A 15,385-nucleotide genomic window follows, 5' to 3' on the forward strand; every position below is an offset into this window, starting at 1 on the left:
ATATGACTTCACTCATATGAGGACTTTAAGAGACAAAACAGATGAACATAAGGGAAGGGAAACAAAAATAATATAAAAATAGGGAGGGGGACAAAACAGAAGAGACTCATAAATATGGAGAACAAACTGAGGGTTATGGGAGGGGTTGTGGGAGGGGGGGATGGGCTAAATGGGTAAGGGACACTAAGGAACCTACTCCTGAAATCATTGTTGCACTATATGCTAACTAATTTGGATGTAAATTAAAAAAATAAAAATAAAAAATAAAACAAGTTAAAAAAGAACAAAAAGAAAAAAAAAGATAATAAAAAAAAAAAGAAAGTTGTGGCCAGGCCAATGGGGAGCCCTTAAGTCAGAGTCATCTACCAGAGAAGTCCTGCATCACACACAAATGAGCCTGAACCTGTATTTCACTGTGCTTAGTCATTGCTGGGAGCAGCCGGGAGAAGCAAATACAGTGAAAAATTCAGACAGGATCATCTTGGACTGTCATCACAATGCTTTTGCAGCAGGGGACCTAGGTGGTCTAGTTTTCAAGGGTGCCATATTAACTATCTCTGAGCTAGGGGACAAGGGAAGAGAATGGGATCCAGGAGAGATATAAAAGAACTCTAAATGTATTAATAATATTTTACTTCTGAAGCTGAGAAGTGGGGACATAGATGTTCACTTTGTTATTCTCTTTGTTTTGGGGTAGCGGTGGGAAAAATGAGAGGTTAATAAGTTGATACATAGGATTTAAACAAAGCTTTCCTGATATTTTGCTGTAATGTGGAACACAGCAGGATTGAGGGATGAGAGAGATTATAGCCTTCTTGATGCTCATCCAATTTATGGGGACATTTGACACGTGAGAAGGAGGGAAAAGTACAGGAGCAAAATACTTAAATGCTGAGAGAGGCTGGGTCCCATACACAGAAGAAAGGACCTGTCCCTCGATAGGAACAAGGTAAGTTTATTCACCCTTGAAAAAAGGCAAGCTGAACTTGTGGCAAAGATGTAGGGAGAATAGATTTTGTGGTGGGAAGATGAGGAAGTTCTCTAATGACTGCTTTTATCTTCTCAGTAAAAATCAGCTGACAGTAAGGCAGAGAAAAGTGGTTTTGGAGGTTTGAGGAGAGTGGAATTGCCAAGGAGTCCCAAGGGCTCACTTGAGGTTTGTGGTCAGAGATTCAAAACAAAAGCAGTTGGTCTGGTTGTGTGCTTTCTACTAGCCATAAGCAGGTGCTTAGACGTAGGCTTGTAGTTGGCCCAGAGCATGGAAGGATTTAACCAAAGCAGGCTTTTGCCAGGCAAGTACAGTGAAGACAGTATAAGGTGGAGGGACTTGGGGGTACAGGGAAAGACAGTATTACAGTGATAGACTATGGGAAGTGAGCATACAGGTATTTTTTAACTCTTTTTCCTTTACCCTGTATTTTCTAAAAGCTGTAAATTAGAGCTAAAAGCTTGATAAATTTCAGTTTAGCATTTTTGACAAGATTATTTTGTAGGCAAGGCTGTGAATTTCATATTGCATCACATCAGGAGGCACATAATGCATGGCATCCCACTAGTTTTGATGCTAAGATCGATTCCCATGTGAACAATAAATAACCAGGGTAATACCCATCTCAAGCATGTAACTCTCCTAACTGTGTTTAAAAAAAAGAAAAAAAAGAAGAAGAAAGAAAAGACAGAAGAAAAGAAAAAAGTCCGGTGATCAAAAGTACGACGCAAACAAAAGTTTGGAGACCCACTGTTTCAGAAAGCTACAGCATTTTTTTTTTTAATTTTAACGTTTATTTATTTTTGAGACAGAGAGAGACAGAGCATGAATGGGGGAGGGTCAGAGAGAGAGGGAGACACAGAATCCGAAACAGGCTCCAGGCTCTGAGCAGTCAGCACAGAGCCCGACGCGGGGCTCGAATCAGCTGGGAGCCATGAAGTCAGGGAGTCAGACTCCCTGACCATGGGAGGGCATGAGACCCTGAGACCATGAGACCATGAGACCATGACCTGAGCCGAAGTCGGACGCTTAACCGACTGAGCCACCCAGGCGCCCCTACAGCATTTTTGATATTGAAGGACTCATAAGCCAGAGTGAGTTCTCTAGGCATTGTGATTAGAAGTACAGGACCCCAGTGTGAGGGAAATCGTGGAGAACAGAAGGAAGTTGTACCTCATTTTATGCCTTTCCTCATTCTAAGCCTGAAACTAAATGAGCCTACCTTCCAAATCTAAAGATTCTACCTCTTTGTGTTTTTGTTTTTTTTTTTTGTCTACATAGTGAGATATTTCTTTCATTTGTATTCCAGAACTCTGGGTAATGGGTGGTCTCTTTTTCAGTTGATCTAGGAAGTTCATAATTTTGGAAATGATGAGATTGGGGTTATACCCAGAAAGTCTTCTATGATCTTACTGTATCTCTTTGAGGGTTCTCATTATTATTATTATTATTATTATTATTATTTTGGTAAAGTTTTTTTAACATTTAAAAAAATTTTTTTAATGTTTATTTATTTTTGAGAGAGAGATAGAGTGAGGGGGGGAGGGGAGTCACAGAATCTGAGGGGAGCTCCAGGCTCTGAGGTGTCAGCACAGAAGCCCAGGCGAGGCTTGAACTCACCAAGAACACGACCTGAGCTAAAGTCGGACACTTAGCCGACTGAACCACCCAGGTGCCCTGGTAAGGTGTTTTCACTGTTCTATTAGCTCTATCACCTGGTTACTGAGCTTGGACTTCCTCCATCGGGCCATTGTTGCCTGTTAAGAAGGGTATAATTTTCCTCTGCCTTCTCCACTTCCAAAATATACTCTAAGTTACGATCACTTCTCACCATCCCCACTGCTAACACCCTAGTCCAATTCCTCGTCATGTCTTGCCTGGATTTCACCAATAGCCTCTGCATGGTCTGGTCTCCAGCTTCTGCATTTATCCCGCCCCTCCCCACAGCAGCCAGAAGGATCCTTTTAAATTCAAAGTCATGTCATGTTACTCCTCTGTTCCTTCACCTTCAAGGGCTTCTTCCCAGCTCACTCAGCATAAAAGCCGAAGCTCTTACAATGGCCTGCAAAGCCGTACAAGATGTGACCTGGGTTACTCCTGCTCTAGTCTTTCTCTGCCTCAGCCCTATGCCAGCAGAAGTGATACGTCTTGTTTATCCGAAAGATACTAGACGTGCTCCTGTGTTAAGGTCTGTGCTCTGGCTGTTTCATCTTCCCAGAAAGTTCTTTCATCTTGGCTGACTCCCTGACTTCAATTCTTTGCTCAGTTGTCATCTTCTCAATAAACCTGCTCTTACTACACTATTTATTTTTTTTTTTAACGTTTATTGATATATTTTTGTGAGACAGAGAGTGCACGGGTGTGCAAGCCAGGGAGGGGGCAGAGAGACGGAGTGAGAGAGGGAGAGAGAGAGAGAGAGAGAGGACCCTAAGCAGGCTCTGTGCTGCCACCTGTACAGAGCCCAACACTGGGCTCAAACTCACGAACAATGAGATCATGACCTGAGCCAAAACCAGGGGTCAGAGCCATCCAGGCACCCATTAAATACTCTATTTAAAACTATAATTTATGTTGCCCCACCCAGTACTTTTGTCTTTTTTATATCGCCTTTTGTGTTCTATTTTTATCTTTATCATCTTACCTAAATTACATATTTCTTATGTTTATTATTTATGTATTATCTGTCTCTCCTGCCCAAATATAAGCTCCATGAGGCAGAGATTTTTGTTTTCTTCATTGCTGTGTCTCGGGGCCTACAATAGCACCTAGAAGGCATTGGATATTTAACTAACGTGTTGAATGGATAGAATAAATGATTTTTAAAATTATCCTTTATCTAAGATTTGTCTGTTTCTCTTTTGGCCACTTTGTTTTTACTGCTTCTCCTTTGTGCTGTTTGTGTTCAAATATCTGGCAGTCCTGAAATGTCCATTTATATTTATGAATGAAGAAAGCTAGGATACCACATCTCTGTATGTACAAAGGCCTCTTTTTTCTTTTTTGTTTTTCTTTTCTTTTTTCTCTTCTCTTTCTTCCCTTTCCTTTCCTTTCTTTTTTCTTTTCTTTTCAAGTCTATTTCCTTCAACGGGAAGGCTAGCAGCAAACAAGCTTTCACCAAGCCCTCCACCTACCTGCACAGTCCCCCCCCCCCCCCAGGCTGAACTGATAAGGGCTATATCCTGTTTGCTTACACCAATCCCACACCTCAACAGAGCAATTACCTTCTCTAAAGTGCCATTCTCTGAGTTTAGCCTCAGGGTAAATAGATGAGGCTAGGAACTCTGTGTGTATGTTGATGATGGGAGAGAACAAACAGGAAGGAAAGGTAGAGGAGGCCAGACCAACACATCTGTTCAGAAGATATCCCTCCAAGGAGCCATTTCAGTGGGTCCCTCCTTTACCCCCCCCCCCCCCCCCGCTTTTTTTTTGTCTATGTGCTGTCTCCAACTGTCTGAGTGAGGAACCATTCTTTCTCACAAGGGAGAATTCTCTACCTCAGACTCCGTCACGTATTTGACATGAAGTGCCCCCCATTCTAACGTATTCCTCAGCATAACCCAACTATTTTCAATCTTCTAGAAATTCTCTACGGAATTGACTGGCCTGTTTCCCCAACCTACATCACTTTCTTCTCTGCCTATGATGACTCTATTTCCTTTTGTTTTAACTAGTATCTTTGCGGAATGTAGTGAGAAACATGCATAAAGAAATGTTTAGTCCTCTATCTTGAACCAGAGCCAGAAGAATCTCTGATGACAAATAGCACTTGTTAGCAAAAGGAGAAAGCCATTCATCTGAAGTAGAGAAAACTCTTAACTTTCACTTCAGTTTCGTTTTCTTTTTTTAAATTCAAGTAAAATTACACTTCATATGTTGAATTTTAATTCAATGTTTTTAAGCATCCAAGAGGAAGCTTGCTGTGTGAACACTGGAGAATGTAGCCATTCTCACACACCAGGTCACAGTCATCATCCATACCGTCTTCAAAGTGATGGATGGAAAGGCATGAGAGGTGATTAAAGACAGCAGAATGTTTCTACCATTCATCCACAAACCCACAGACAGACACCTGATGTATATGTCACACAAATTCACGTATCTGCTTTATCCCAGAATTCTTTAGAGAGATTATATAAATCCCTTACTCTAATATGGTCTTTGTATTTGCAATGCCCAAAAGACGAGGGCAAAACTGATTTTATAACACACTCTGCCATTTAAAAATACAATGTATTTTATCCTTGGTAATAACCACAAAGTGATAAATTGACAGTTTTTAAATGTATGTCAAATTTCTTTTGTTATCACCAAATTGAAAAATATTTCTAAATGCATTCCCTGGTGACAACTGACAATGACTTTGGTCTCCTCAAATCTTTGATTCAAATATGTCATGGATTTAAAGAAGTACACTTCAGAATAAATTCCTCGAAGATGAAAATTTTCTTATGGATTTAATGCATTCTAATGGTTAAACTGTTTCTTGTTTCCTCAAGTTAATTGTAAAATAGAATAAACATGAACCGGATTACATTACAGCAAAAGTGGTACAGGACCCTACCATGTTATACATAAATAGTTACTGCAGGCATAGTCTCTACAAAAAGCAAAGGCTGTTACAATGAAGACAAGGGCTGCTCTTTGAAGAGAATGTAAAACTCTCCAAGTAACAATTTATAATGTTTCTTCAAGGCATTGATCTAAATTATACTTACCTTAAAACCAATGAAACGGCAACGTTCATTAACAAAATAGGTGACTGCATACATGGCTTAATTTGAAGGTTGCCCCAAGCTCTCTTCTTTAATGGAATGCCATGGTTCTTAGAACCCACAAAGTCTGACCCATTCTTTGAGCCTTTTAGGAGGATCTTAAAACGTGCTGAAAAGGTTATTGGGCAAAAAGATGGAGCTTACAACTGGGAGAGAATCTAATGATCATGGGTTTTTACCTCCAATTATTAGCTATACAATCTCCACCAATAAACTCTTTCATTTCAGGCTTTTATAAATCAAAAATCACTCAAACCCTCTTAAGTAAGAAAGAGAATTTATTTTTAATTCAGTGAAGTATCACAGGAACCACAAAACAAAAACAAAAACAAACAAACAAACAAAAAACATGCCAGCCAAAGGATGGATAGAATTCAAAGTAACTTTGGGACCAATCCCTTTCAAACTTCCATTTCTCTCACCGTATCTGTGCTTCTTGGAATGCTTCTGTCATTTTCCTTAGTGTTGTTGAGATTCCTCTGCTTACCCATCTTAAGCATGACCATAAATGGCAGCCTCCTCATTAGGCCTACAGATCCTTAAGTTAGCAACCTACTGCTGGACTTTTTAAAAAAATTCTAATGTTCATTTATTTTTGAGAGAGAGAGAGAGAGCGAATGGGGGGAGGGGCAGAGAGAGAGGGAGACACAGTCTCCTGAAGCAGGCTCCAGGCTCCACCTGGAGCCCCACGCAGGGCTCCAACTCAGGAGCGGTGAGATCATGACCTGAGCCGAAGTCAGAGGCTTGACTGACTGAGCCACCCAGGTGCCCCACAGCTGGATGTTTTTTTTTTTTTGATTCCATGTCCAGAGAGGAAAGATCAGATTGCAATAGCTCATGCTTTCCTACCAGACCAATCTCCTGGAGTCCTGGGGTCCCTAGCAAGCATTTATTTACCTTGGCCCAATACTTGTGGCCAGGAAGAGTGTGGTCACACAGGAAGTGGGTCTATCCAAGGGACCAGGCAGCAAGGAGGCAGCAGGAAGAGACAGTCTCTAGTAAACTTTCTTCATCTCATTTCCTCATCTGCAAGACCTGGACCAGCAATCCGCTTCACATATGTGTAGGGGGAGGGATTGAGGTATTTTGTTGACTTTTTACTTAGATCGACTTAGGATGACATATTGCCCTTCTGTGCTTTTTGGCAAATGCCACCATTTTATTCACTTTAATATAGCTGACATCACTGATGGTGACTGTCTTCCTGTTTGATCTTCATTGCAATCTTAGCATACATGAGAGTTGGCTCCAGGGTACGTAAGCACTGCCTGAACTACTGCAACATCTCACTGAGACCAGTTTATTCAACAACTCATATTTGTAGATCATCTTCTAGTTCAGAAAGTGCTCCGCAGGACTAACGGGAACCACATCTAGTGCTGCCCCTGCCTCCAGATGCCATCATTTCGTGTGGCGATGTGTGCTGGCCACGTACACTGCATAGGCTTCCCTTCCAAGGCCCATTATGTTCCTACTTCTGCTGCAACCCTGTCGTCTTGAGGCCAGAGCTCTGCTCACCTGGGCTTCAGGTATGCTGATGCTGTTTCTTTAAGACAGAAGGCTGCCAAATACGTGACTCATGATTGCAGTTTGATTTTTAAAATGATAAAAATAAACCAATAGGTGAGCCCAGTGTTTACTGGAGGAAAACACTCAGGATGAGGGTGCTCTGGGAAGTCAGGGAGCCAAAGAAGCAGTGGCCTAATTTTCAAATAAAGCAGAAAACTTAAGAGATTAATATAGTTTGGTTCAGAAACTCTTGTAGTTTCCTGATTACCCAAAGATTAAAAAGTTACCTCGTTCTCTTCTTTATTTCAAACTTCTTGATATCTTGCACTATGGTTAAAAATCTTGGATAATTACTACCATATTTTCATGACTTCAGAGGTGAAAATGTAGCCTGTAGTCTTCTTACAACTATCTTAAAGAAGCAGGTGTCCTGCAAAAGGCGACTGCTTTAAAGCCCCATCCACAAATTATTGCTATACTTCTCTGTGGGTTCTTCCTATTAAAAAACAAAACAAAACAAAAAAACATTATATGTAATTGGGCCAATGAATTGTATCCAGGATTCACCTTTAACTATAAGTTTTAGGAGACAGTATAAAAGCAATCTAATAGCAACCTGTGTTAGATGTGTTTCTTATCAGCTTCTCAGTTTCCAAACTCATCAAATATTGAACTTCCTGGAGCCAAAACCAACCCTCCAGAAGCTGAAACATTTATTTAGAACTACACTCAGAATATAAAGAGCTGGGACAGGAAAGAAAAAACAAGTCAATACAAGCACAGTGTTCGTTTCTCCCAGAATGTGTGTTCTGAAAGACAAATACTGAGCCGCAAACACTGAAAGCCATGTCTGCTGTTCTCCAGTTCCTATGACTACCCCTGCCCCCTGTGCAAATTGCAGCGAGGGTTCCATTACCACCCATCGTGGGAAGCCACAGTCTGGAATCAGGACCAACAGAAGCCAGATCTAGTACTGCTCCTGTCTCTAGATAATCGTGTGGCTTAGCTTCTTGATCTGCCAATCTTAAAGTGGGATCATACATTAATACCTGATTTGCTTACTTCAATTGGTTGTTTAAAATAGAAAATATGATTGGGGAGCCTGTGTGGCTCAGTCGGTTGAGCATCTGACTCTTGATTTTGGTTCAGGTCATGATCCCAGGGTCATGGGATTGAGCCCCGTGTCAGACTCCACCCTGAGCGTGGAGTCTGCTTTGGATTCTCTCTCTCTCTGTCTCTCTCTCCCTCTGTCTCTCTCTCTCTGTCTTGCTCTCCAGTAAAATAAATAAATAAATAAATAAATAAATAAATAAAATAACAAAATAAAACATAAAATAAGATCATATATGTGAAACTACTTTGAAACTAAAAGTTGTTCTACAAAATCAGGAATGAAGTGAAGGTACGATATTTTTGCTGAGAACCCAAACATTGTTTCTGCTCTTAGCCACTGAAAAGAAGCCTCCAACTATGTAATTTTCTTTTCTTGGTTATAAACAATTTAGGAAAGAATGTTCTTACTCTGATGTATTCCCTCTCACCACCATCCCACCAGGCCTTCAGAATTCTGCTGACATTTTCCTCGACAAGTATGAGGATTTCACTGACATTTTCCTCAAGGCCTTTTCAGCTTCTGACTGTACCACAGTCCCAAAGCCGGTGCCACATGTCTCAGGGTTTTGTTATGACAGCACCCCCTTCTAGGTACTAAAACCCATTCAGATTATCCATCACGGCATCAGTAAACTACTCCAAAACTTAGTGGCTTAAAACAATAGCAAATATTATTTTTGCTCACAGATGTTCATTTGGGGCAGAGCTTAGAAGAGGTAGCTCATTTTTACCTCACAGCATCATTTAGGGCTGCTTGACTAGGATCCGCAGGACCTGATTTCAAGATGGCAAATTGGTGATTGCCACCACCCAAGGGCTCATCAGGGCTATGGACCTATCAGTGTGGGTCGTCGTGCAGTCGACTTAGGCTTCCTCATGGTATGGCGGCTAGGTACCAAAAGCGAGCTTCCAAGAGACAGAAAGAGAAAGTTGTAAGTGTCTTAAGGCTTGTGCCTAGAAACTGTCATAGCATCCTTTCTACCATTTTCTAGCTTTCTCTTGAATTATTGCATCGATAGAACCACCCAGAACAATGATATGTAATAATAATGATTGTGTAAAGATTTCTTAGTTTACTCCTGAGTTGAAAGGGAATGCTTCTAATGTTTTTCAAGTAAGTATAATGATGGAGGTAGCCTTGACATACCTATGTTTTATGATGTTAAAAGTATCCATCTATTTCTATTTTACTAAAACATTTCACAAAAAGAGGGGCCTAGGCAGCTCAGTCAGTTGAGCACCCAAGTCAATTTTGGCTCAGGTCATGATCTCATGGTTTGTGGGATGGAGCCCCACATTGGGCTCCACACTGACAGCACGGAACCTGCTTGGGATTCTCTCTCTCCCTCTCTCTCTGCCCTTCTACTGTGTGTGTGCATGCATGTGCTCTCTCTGTCTCTCTCTCTCTCTCTGTCTGTATCTCTCAGGGTAAATCAATAAACATATAAAAAACACATTTTACCAAAAACAAGTGTTGAATTTTTATCAAATGCCTTTTCAGCATCAAAGAAGATGATCATATATTTTCCCCTTCTGATGTATAAATCCCCTGACTTAGGATATTTTCAATTACTGAATCCTCCTTGCATTCCTGCAATAACCTGCTTTGATAATGATGACTTATTTTTAATACTTTATTGTATTTATTTTTATTTTATGTGTCTGTCTTTGCCACACCAAACTAAAAGGTCTTTGAAGTCAGAAGATGTTTTGTTATTCATTATTGTTTTCCCCAGGTCAAATAAAGTGACTGGTAGCCAATAGGTCCTTAGAAATATTTGTTAAACGATTTAAAGAAATTATAGGAGCTCATAACTATTTACTGATGCCTTCTCAATGGCATTTCTAGAAAAACACTGCAACCGTGATTAGCATAGTCTTGACTTATCACTTCTTTTTCTCTGCTGTGTGCATTCTTGGTCAAGGTTAATATATCTGCAACCACAATGCTGCAAATGGGCAGATAGCTATTTCCTATGAAATCTATTTATAGGGAGTCAGAGTGTATGACCACACACACACACACACACACATGCACACACATACACACACCCATGAACTGGCAGAAGATTATAATAGCACCCTTTTTGAGATAGCTAAGAGGATCACTTATAGTGGTGGCAGGTAACTCTTAATTATTACTGCTAAAAAATATTCTTCAATGTTTTCATTCCTGCTGGCTACCTTCCTTAATACTAAAGGTTCTGAATCTCTGACTCTGTTCTTCATGTCTCAGTAGCCTAGCAGCAAGGAACCAAATTCCAATTTTAAATATATGGCCCAGGTTTTAGTGTGCTTCTATGGCTGAAGGTATGCTGATAGACTTAAAAAGTAGTATTAATCACAAACAATCATCTTAACCTTTTGGGAAAGACACTACCACTGTTGGTATTTTTGAAAATCAATGCATCTTTCAATATAAATAAGCAATTGTAAGCCAGATAACCAAATTCAAGCCCTGATTTCAGATCTTTATTCATAGACTAACACATAAGTGTCCAGTATCACTGTAACTTCCATTGCGGATTATTTTAAAACAATAAAACTTTAAACATAGAAACTAAGAACTAGAAATTAAGGGATTGATAATACAAGTTTAAAGAAAAAACTCTACCTGTAAATCTTTTTTTTTAATGTTTGTTTTTGAAAGAGAGAGCGTGAGCATGAGTAGGGGAGGGGTCAAGAGAGGGGGGGACAGAGGATCTGAAGTGGGCTCTGAGATGACAGCAGAGAGCCTGATGCAAGCCTCGAACTCATAAACTGTAAGATCATGACCTGAACTGAAGTCAGATGCTTAACTGGCTAAGTCACCCAGGTATCCCTATCTATAAATCTTGGTAGAATTCTTCAAAGAGGTCATTTAAATTATAAAATTTAGAACCGCTGACCGAACTTCTATGAAGAATAAACATTAAAACCCAACTAACTTCATCATCTGGAGAAGTTAGAGCTTCTACAAACATGTGTCTTCTATATGGCAGACACTTAACAATTAAATAATCCTAGGATTAGAAGGGAATTGGAAGATCCCTAAAGAGTACTAAATGAAACAAGAAAGGTGAAATGAATATACAAGAGCCTAATACAGAACCTGGCATTTTGTAAGCACCCTATAAGTATTTGAATTAAATCTATTTCCATTGTCAGTGATTAAAAAATAAATATTTCAGATAAAATCTCTGCAATAAGAAACATTTTTCACCATAATTCAGAGAATCCGGATAAGCAAGCATATACATTAAATACATGGTAACACTATTATACAAGTAGACAGAATGCAACACTGGATTTCAAGTCTGAAAAAACTAAATTCAAGCTCCAGATTTAGCATTTATCAGTTGTCTGAGGTTGGAAACTTCATTTCATTCATCGAAATATCCATTTTCTTACTTGTAAGAATGGGAATAATTATCTCATCATATTGTGTGAGTTATCACAAGCACAAAATTAAGTAAGATAAATCATCAGAAAGAACAATATAAATCTAGGATATTACCATAATTGCTGTTATTGTACTAGTATATATTTTCACTCTCTGGACACTCTGAAGAGTAGGTTTAGAAAATGACATATAAATTCATCTGCAATATTATAGGAAATTTCAAAAGAGAAATGGAAATTAATACATTTTTGCAAAGTAGTTTTCCAAGGGTATAGTATGTTATAAAAATAATAAATCACTACAAATCAGATACAACAGATAAATTTTTCCCTTCACACAGTGAATGCTTCAGACTTCATGCAGTTTTCCTCAAGAAGTTCACTTAGGGCTTAACCAAACAGTTCCATAGTGTTAAGTACAGAGGAATATATCAACCACCCTAATAAAACCATCCAGGGACTCACTAGAGAGGTTCCTCAATTCTGGAACAGTTTTACAAATATTTTTGAAATAACAATAAATCGGCTTTGGGGAGGTTGATATAAATAAATTTGAAAAGAAATTAACTATGTGTCCCTTAATTCATCATAAAATAACTTTCAGAAAAATATGCAGAAGCTTTAAACATAACAGGCTAAATCACACATCAAGATACCTTTGCAATAATTGGACATTTTATATTTCACAGTAAAACACTAAACTATGAAGCATGGTTTCCTAGTAACAGCAGTAATACTAGGTAAATAAAACAGAATTCAGCTTACAGCAATCAGCAACAATTCAGCTTCCAAATGAGAGGTGGAAATCATTTGGATGATTACTTTTTCATTTCCAATATCATAAAAATGGAAAAAAAAGAAATTGACTTTCTAAGTGTAGAATTATTTTTTCAAAATTTGGAGAAGACATTGAAGTGGTACCCCAATGTCCTCTGGACAATCTGGGCCCTTCTTGGCTGATGTACAATTATCCTCAACAAGGTTCTCCTTACCCAGTAATTGAAAGAGAAGGCTTCCTGCATGACATAAATTTTCAAGAGCCGAGACCAACCTCATCTCTACTCACTGATGTGTGTAATACCATACTTAAAGTGTTTTTGTTTGTCTGGGCTTCTTTGGTTGTTTTGTTTTGTTTTTTGTTCTTGCCTTTCGTGTAAGACTTTCTGGTCCCCCAAATTTCAAAAATGCAAATGTTCCAATATGCACACTCGTGTCTCAAGTATAAACCCTTCAACCCAATTAAATGCTGGACATGTATAAGAATTATACTAGGAAAAAGAAGTAGAAACTGGTACATAAGAGATGATTTGTGTAAATAACTCAACTTGGTAGGTACGATTACTGAAATGCAATGGGCCTGTATTACTTGATAATATGAAAGGAATGTAATGCAAAAATCATTAAAACATTAAACATATACATAGAATTTTTATACTATACTGTAAAAAAAAAAAAAAAAAAGCCTCTGGTAACCATAGCCAGTCATTTAGAACCAATCACTAGCAAACAACAAAATGGTCAGTAAAAAAAATAATAGTGAAAAAATTCAGAAATATGATCTCCTATAAATGTTATATGTATTGCTTTTGACATGTAGAGACAGACAGAAATACTGTATTTTATTCTAGAAAAATTACTGTTCTTGGAAAGTAATGACATAACGTATGTTGTTTTTTAAGACACATCATGTTATATAGGAGGCGCACCATATGTTCATGTTTTGGAACATCCTATGCCATAGGCATAGCGATCTGTCTTGGTTATCTACCAAAAATCCATTCCCCCCCTCAATCCTCCTTCCTGAAAGATCCCAGTTTTGTTTTCTTTTGTTTCACTGCTCTTGGCCTACTTCCTGTGGTCAAGTGCTTAGGAAGGATATTCTAATTTCTAGCTGATGAGTAAAGGCTGAGTCCATGCCAATCATGGGAACCCCTTGCGTGACTAGCATGTGGTGCAATTTTGATCAATGAAACAAGATAGAAGTCCACTGTGGAGGCTTCTTTATGTTTTGTTTTGTTTTGTTTTGTTTTTAAAGAAACACAGAGAAAGAGACCCTCTTCTACTAGACAGTGTTTTGTCTAGGTGCAATGCCTGGCACTACTGCAGCTATTTCGTGACCACTAGAGATGATCCAGGATACTCCGCATGGCAAAGCGTACCAACAGATAAAATCCAGATCCTTTACATCATTGAGTGGCTGAATTAACCAATCCTGGAACTCTTTTGCCTCTGGACTTCTTATTGTGTAAGCTAATACGTATTATTATTAGTGTTTAAGCCAATGGGGTTGAGGTTTTTTGTAGCCAGAAGTATTCCAAATACTACAGAATGTACGTTTATCACAGCAAAGCATTTGAAAAGTCTCTTGTAATATCCCTGTACATTCGATAGAGAAATGTGGGTTGAAAAATAATTTAATTGGGCAGGTTAATAGATGGTTAAACAATGGAGGGAAGCGTTTGGTAATATGTTTCACAGTTCTTTTTGCCTTTAGCTTCTTCTGCTGAACTTTGTTTGCAATCAACAGTGGATAACTACACAGAAGACATAAAACATATAGATGATTTCACAGAGAGCAATAACGTGCTAGATGACAGAATGAGAACTGAACACGTTTTTAAGTCAAAAAATGATATGAATGCCCACTACTTCTCTCCTACCTCAAGATTCTTTTCAGTTTTTATCCATGTGAGCTATCTTATCTGTGAAGCTTTTCCTTATCCCTCACTCCTAGGCACAATGTAACACACATATAGAATCCCAGTCCTGGCCCTTGCCTCTACCACTATCAAAGCCTTCACTGCACCTTAATATATATATATATATATATATATTTACTTATCTCTATACATGTGAGCTCCTGGAAAACAGAAACCATGCTGTAGTCATCTTTGTACCTTCAGCCTCCCACTTGATGCTATTGGTGCAATAAATGCCTACGTGAGTAAGTAAGCGAATGAATGAACAAATGGATTGATTTTATTTTATTTTTTTATGTTTTTTCAATATATGAAATTTACTGTCAAATTGGTTTCCATACAACACCCAGTGCTCATCCCAAAAGGTGCCCTCCTCAATACCCATAACCCCCCCTCCCCTCCCTCCCACCCCGAATCAACCCTCAGTTTGTTCTCAGCTTTTAAGAGTCTCTTATGCTTTGGCTCTCTCCCACTCTAACCTCTTTTTATTTTTTTTTCCTTCCCCTCCCCCATGGGTTTCTGTTACGTTTCTCAGGATCCACATAAGAGTGAAAACATATGGTATTTGTCTTTCTCAGTATGGCTTATTTCACTGAGCATAACACTCTCCAGTAAATGGATCGATTTTAAAGAAACAGCTTCATCTACAGGATGCTGAAGGACAAGAACAAAAGAAACAACATTGAAAATTCCGTGGAAACTACTGAAAACCAGGAACGATCGAGTTGAGACTCGATACCACACATAGTCTCCTGACTGAGCCTTCCTTTCTTGCATTGGTAACTTGTCCACAAATGTGTGTACACATGCATGAACACACAACGTAACATTATAGGTGGCCACAAGTTTTCACACTTTCTTTGCAACCGCACTAAATTGCTTGAACTATGCTTTAAACAATAATCACTATGCATTCGCAGTTA

At 38.9% G+C, this 15,385-nt stretch overlaps 1 long non-coding RNA gene across 1 annotated transcript in view; it reads right to left on the reverse strand.

Moving 5' to 3' along the window:
• Nucleotides 1–6,541: 6,541 nt before the first annotated feature.
• The window catches only part of LOC122227498, a 45,429-nt gene continuing 36,585 nt past the window's right edge, over nucleotides 6,542–15,385 (reverse strand). The window contains exons 2-3 of the long non-coding RNA XR_006206093.1: nucleotides 9,114–9,288; nucleotides 6,542–7,765 (exon numbers count right to left, since the gene is read on the reverse strand). This is a non-coding gene — a long non-coding RNA (uncharacterized LOC122227498). The remainder of the gene's footprint in view (nucleotides 7,766–9,113; nucleotides 9,289–15,385) is intronic.

Source organism: Panthera leo, chromosome A1 (assembly GCF_018350215.1).
Source record: "Panthera leo isolate Ple1 chromosome A1, P.leo_Ple1_pat1.1, whole genome shotgun sequence".
Classification (NCBI taxonomy): Eukaryota; Metazoa; Chordata; class Mammalia; order Carnivora; family Felidae; genus Panthera; species Panthera leo.